At 39.7% G+C, this 6842-nt stretch overlaps 1 protein-coding gene across 1 annotated transcript in view; it reads right to left on the bottom strand.

Annotated features, from left to right (window-relative positions):
* The window catches only part of LOC124125798 (contactin-1-like), a 91787-nt gene that overhangs the window by 47784 nt on the left and 37161 nt on the right, over nucleotides 1-6842 (bottom strand). The window lies entirely within an intron of this gene.

The raw sequence follows: 6842 nt of genomic DNA, 5'->3' as shown, positions 1-6842 counted from the left end.
TCTGACGTCGGCGGACACCTGATATGTCCCAGACGTGCTCTATGGGTGGAAGGTCTCATGGCTGATCGTTGCATTCTAGTGAATTGTAGCTGTTGGATGTGTTCAGGAAGTCAAAACGTTGACCAGCAAGGCGCGCAAGTGACACAGCTATTGACGCCAGTATGTTGTCTCGGTAGTTCTGCCAAGTGACCCTTTCATGGACAATACGCAGTCAAAGTCTGTGTGATAATGGAATGTACTCCCTCCTATGAAGTGGCTTCTGAACTAGCAATATGATGTTCTGTAATTCACTATGGCCATCCCCGTATTGTGCATTCTGTGGATCGTACATGTATCTACTGTTGTTGACGGGAGACGAGGGTGACTTTCACGGCTCTCCTTGTCATGCGTAAACTCTAATATAGAAGGGTTGGCAATAAAGAAGACTTAGATCCCTCTGCCCAACAGGTGCACCGCCCTTGGTTGTTATATATAAACTGTAAAACAAACAGATTAACAGATTCCGCCGACACACTCCTAATATTCTCATGTTCTCCTGCTTCTTTCTAACACACCTCTTCTTGGCAATCGAAACCGGACTGATCTGGTTTAGTAGCATAAAACTGAACCATTGCGTCCCAAGGAAGTCAGACATTAAAAGGAGACATTTATAAGTTGGTTGCACTGACAAACACGCCAGGATAAAAAGAGGTTATCACGCATGTTTGTTTGGGGATGTAAATATCCTGCAATAGGAAAAAAACATTGTGACAACTGATCCTGCTAGGCTGGGTCAAGTGTCCTCGCTAAATTGTTTCGCACTGTATATCTCCTAAGTTGGCAAAACTTGTAAAATGCCTGTTTAGTATACTAGGTTTTTCTTTTGATAATGATAGCAATAATTCAAGTAGTTTCTCCAAATTCCGATGGTTAATTCTGACTCTATCGCCGAGTGACAAGTGCGTCTTCATGTGGTTTTGTAAACTCTGAAAGTAGTCTCTACTTGACCTTTGATATTTGCATCTCTATCCGCATATGACCCCAATGAATATCGTTTTTATTCGTTATTCTGCCTGGAAACCTACCAATTATATGATACTATAACTTTTGTTTACTTTAGTCTTGGTTGATCATCCCGTAAATATCCACATAGTAGGACAGACTTTATTTCCCGCACTAGGTACGATAGCGTTAACATTTTATTACCCTTGTTTGACATAAAATTGAGGATGGGGTAAAGAACAAATGCCTCACTTCAATTGGAACAAAAGGTTTCACAAACATGATGATACCAAAATACTTCCTAAAATTGTTGGGGTACACAAGATACCACATGTCCACTGTACATAAAAGTAATGCCTTAAGTCATTGGACAAATATAGTTTATATAATTACTTCTACTATATTTAGACTTTGAAACCCATTTTGTTTCTTTATAGTATAGTACCCAATGTATATGCTATTGTAAACTTTCAAGAATACATGTTAAGCATAAATAAGTATCTAGAACTGACCTGTCTCTCTATTCTAAAGTGACCGGCTCCGGGGTCTAGTGGTAGAGCGACCGCCCGGTGAAAGGAAGGACCGGGGTTCGATCCCCCTGGGTGGGGTATTCTTGTTAAACTGCGGCATAGTATCTCAGTGAGCACTATAAATCTGCATCAGTCCGGATTAGTACAACCGCCACACGCACGCACGCACGCACGCACGCACGTCGTAAAATAAGTGCAATTATCTTGGAGGCGACGTCAAATCTAAAGTCCACACAACGCTTACTCCTTCGTGTTATACATCACTGTGATGTTACATCAGGAATTGAGAGAAGAAATACAGTATGCTATAAGGACTGGGCACAGAAACAAAATATATAAGGGATGCAAAGAAATGTAATACTTTTGCTATTGATTATTATCACCATGTCATATTAAGCTGTAAGCGTAGATGTTCAGGGGAGGTGTATTCCTTTCAACTCTAATTGATGACGTTGATGTTGAATCGTTTGTCTGAAATGGCGATAATGGTGATAACGATGGTGCAGATAACAATGGTATTTATGAAATAACGTGGCATTTTACTGTTACAGAATTCTCTAAGTGTTCACATAACATAAAGCATATCTTGAACAACTTGTGACAATAATTCTACAAATATGAGTAAATATACTCTTCACAAAAAGAAACGCAATACGGAATATTTTTGGCCATCACTGCATCATAAGGGGACCAAGAGGTGCAAAATGAAGAGGTTTAATGTGTTATTGTGTCAGTGACAAATTTCCCAGATCAAAATAATCTCAACAAGGACATGCAAAACATTAGTTGGGAAACATGTACGATTCGGAAAAAAGCCGCTGACCAGATACATTGACCAGATGCAGGGAGTTGTGAAACAAAGGATTTTAGCTGACGACCCTGGGTATATAAACGACCAGACTAAAGGTCTGGGAGGAGAGAGTTTAAACCTGGCCTGCGACTGTAACACTTCCCGATAGAGCACCTGTTGGATGAATTGGATAGACGGCCACGCCGATGTCAACCACACCCCTAGACGTTGCAGCAGTTGGCTGTATCGTTGCAGGCCGAGTGGGCGACGATTCCCCATTATGCGATTCGCATCCTCGTCTCTTCCAAGGGCAGGAAATGTCAAGCTGCTATCGAATCCAACAGGGGACATACGCGTTATTGATGCGAGCTGACCTTCACTTTGGACTTTTCCTATGTTCCGATAACTGAGATGACTACAATAACCAAGTGTTCTCTCCACAACATTTTGGCTCAATACGTTGTACGGTTCCTCGTATAAATCTATTTTCCTACCTCACAAATCTGGCTTTGCTTTTCTTTTGATCTTCTTTTGAAGAGTGTATTACATTGCTCTCAAATTTCAATTGAAACAAATTACAAGGAGACAAACAAAATTATTCACAATGTTATATCAACACATCCGGACGTGCGGATCGGTTGGTGTAAAACGGCCCACTCTACTTCAGAACAAAATAACATTAACAAGCCACCATGCTTTAATCTGGTCACCTTGTTGGTTGATGACATTTCATTCTGTGGATCAGTCGCGTTGTGTCGTCTTCCGAGGGATTGTGGTAGCATCCCAAAATGTTATCCTCTCCAAAGGTGTATATAGATCTCTCTCTCTCTCTATATATATATATATTTGTAATCTCATAGGAAAAGGCAGTGGAAACATGGTGTCTTTATGTCCAGAGCGACTAATCAGTCCCCGCAGTTCTGTCATAGAGATGGCAATAATCAGCCACCATACTTTATACCTGAGCAGGAAGCCCATCGAATGCCATGGCAACTCTCACATTTCACATCCCTGTGTGTTATCAGATCGTACCCAGGCCACCACGTGTCCCTTTGCTGAACTGAATGCTCTACACATTGACATGTCTGTGCATATGGCAATGCTAATATAGAACGCGAATAATCCGAGTTCCGTGTCACCGACATTTGCCTACAATATACACATACAGCGGAAGCTCTCTTGTTCAGACCACTTACAGGAGGAACAAAGGTTCACTATCACAGTCGACATGATGTTAAATTTTAAACGATTGAATAGATAAGGGGCCCAATATTAGTTACAATATTCTGTCTCCTCTGATCGCCACCCGTTCACACTATGTATACATTAACCGATGGTTTGAAACTATTTAGAACCTTTACTACACGAACTTAGCAGTTCAATGACGAACATAATGTAAGTGATAAAACATGAGATCACTAAAGGTTGTCGGTGGCTTTGACATTATTTAATGCGTTCTCTCGAAAAACGCATTTTCTTATAAGGGTCGGGGTTATATGTCATTCCTGGAAACCCCAATACCAACAGGAATGGGATGATCACACTGACATTTTGAATCCTTTTGTCTATGTGCGGTACTTTACAGTTTTATTTGGGGTTGTAAACGAATATTTAGCATGGCGTTTCTAAATTAATTCATATATTAAAGGATGTCCGCTGGAGTGGGATTTGTGTACCTACAGACATGCAGAAAGAAAGATCACATAGTTTAAGTCAATCTATCATCACAATCAAGCTATGGCGCAAACAATAATGTACTAAAACCAAATAAACTGTTTTACATGAAACAAAACGTGAACTTATTCCCTCCACGGGTGCTACCGGTGTGGCAGGATACGCTTACATGTACCTGGTACGAGCACCTGGTATCATCCCTATTTCAATGTGATTATTATTGTCTTTTATAAGTGTATTAACGACACAATTTGACGTTCATACGTTTTTCACGTAAACACTGACGGACTACTTCCACATTCTTTGCGAAATCCCTGGTAATACATACAGAATCGGGGTGGTCGGGTAGCCTAGTTAAAGCGTTCGCTCGTCACGCCGAACACCCGGGTTCCATTCCCGACATGGGTACAATGTGTGAAGCCCATTTCTGGTGTCCCCCGCCATGATATTGCTGGAATATTGCTAAAAGCGGCGTAAAATCAAACTCACTAGCTCGCCGTAAAAGAAGGTAAAAACACTGATGATATCCGTCAGTCAGTTGCCTGCTGGCCATTACACTATAATTTTAATTTCTACTCCATTCAAATTTGTAACAATTAAATGTCATGATGTGTGTCACTCACTCACATACAGAAGCCTTCTTTCGGAAGAATTAGACACTTTAATCTTGAACGCAGCGTTCCAGTAACATTAAGAAACGTCAGAGAGTTTGACTGCATGATTGTTCACGAATATCCTCGCTACGACCCATCCGAATGAACAAAACGAAGATATGCTTTCCAAACTATCAAAGTATCGACTCTAGGCTGACACACACACGCGCGCGCGCACACACACAAGCTCGAATGCACGTCGCTAAATAAGGGCAATACTATTTCGACGTTAAACTCCAGTTCACATCACCTCACCGCCTCCATTCAGGTGAATTATTTATCATAACATTGCAGTACTGGCATCTGGTTAAGTGATAACAATACCCGACTTTATACGACTGTATGGCAGAAACTAGAAACTAAAACTGGCTGATCAGGTTTCCTCATTTATGTTCAACAACAAATGCTTCTTTGCAACAAATAATAGAAACAGGTTAAAGTCCCAGAAATCTGACACTGATAACAATATTTCAACTGCAATGTTTCCATTAAGTTAATGCGATCGTATTTATTTCCTGTGTGAAATATTCAGTGAAAAAGGCGATACATAAATAGACATGGTGTGACCAAGCTCCTTTCACCTATTTGACATGGTCAATGTTTGGATTATGTAACTGTGCTTTTATCAAAGACACATTAAACAATGTAAGGAAAACGTGAAGTAAGTAATAACGATGTTTTGTTGTTGGATCGTTGTTGAACGCTGCAATCATCAATATTCCAGTTATATGACGACGGCCTGTAAATAATCGAGACTGGGCCAGACAATCCAGTGATGATATCATGAGCAATGATCCAACCAACTCAGCGAGCCTGATCACCCGATCCCGTTATCCGCTTCTTAGGACAAGCATAGTCGCCTTTTACGGCAGGCATTGGTTGCTGAAGACCTATTCTAATACGGTTTTCACGGGTCTAACGATGTTTTGACTCAAAGGAAAGGAATCTTATATGCTGCACGTGTTCCGTGGTCTGCTACTGGATCTGATATCATAAAGTCTACTTTCTTCGTTACTAATTGCCATGGTCAGGACCTGAAAAGTATAGAACTATATGTTATTAAACATAGAAAATGACAGATTATATATCTTCTCACAATAGCATGAAATGCTAAACATATTACATTGGGTTAGAAAAGAAGGCATATGTTACTTGTTACTGATGTTGGATCGTACATGCCAACAGTTGATTCATGGCAATGGCATAAGAGTTTAATCAGCAAGAGTGTTTCATGTGTTGGTTACCTTGAGAATGTGCCTCAGTGTTCTGGTATGGTGATACTCTGACCGACTCATAGGTGACAGGGGGAGTATCTACCGTGCCCTCATAGGTACTTGTATCTGCTGCAGCATCCGCTGAAGATGTAATTCATTACGTATTTCAATAATAATCCCAAATCATAACTCCCTACTTCTAACTAGCACTTCAACAAATTGGGCAAAATGGAAAAAATCGTCATCTACCTTTTGTATTCTCATAAATCTTCAACTGTGAATACTGTTGTTTTTGTGATTCCTCCAAATTTGAATACTGGACTGGGCCATTTATCTGATCTGAAACAAAACAATACGAAAACATAGTAATGATTTCAGTGTTAAATGGACGCATACATAATGGTAATTTCAGCAAAGGGTAACAACCAGTAACCAGTACCTACCTAATGATGAATACCCTCTGTTGTCCATTTCTACAGTTTCGGGATTCCTGGTGCTAGGAAGACAACAAAGTACGTTACTGAAAATTCATAATGGAATGGAGCATTAAACCTCAGTTTTTAGCTAGAATTTATATGTCTCCATATCTTTTTTCCATATTTGCACATGTTTACTCATTGTTATGTTTAACGTTTGCATTTATGCTACCTTTTTCGTGATGCAGTTTCTGAAAAACAAGAACAACCACATGGAATATAATGTAAAACACACATCACCCATGGCAACATGTATTGTCAATCGTAAATTAAATCCACATAGAAAATGATAAAGTAAACTTTATATAATAACTGCAACCTTTAACAAGGCATTTGCTGGTATAACTACGTCCTTTTCTGTCAATATTCTACATATACATTCAACAAAAGAAATTCTTACAATCTTTCTTTCAAACATATTCGCATATGTCATTGACCATTATATTGACATTCTCCCTATTACCTGCAAATAATAATAATCATTTTACTACGGAAATTGAACTGTATACCTTCTGGAATATGTC

This window comes from Haliotis rufescens, unplaced genomic scaffold (genome assembly GCF_023055435.1).
Source record: "Haliotis rufescens isolate VD_foot unplaced genomic scaffold, xgHalRufe1.0.p SCAF_53, whole genome shotgun sequence".
Lineage (NCBI taxonomy): Eukaryota > Metazoa > Mollusca > Gastropoda > Lepetellida > Haliotidae > Haliotis > Haliotis rufescens.
Note: the sequence above shows the minus strand (reverse complement) of the source record. Positions and strands in the feature narration are given on the sequence as shown.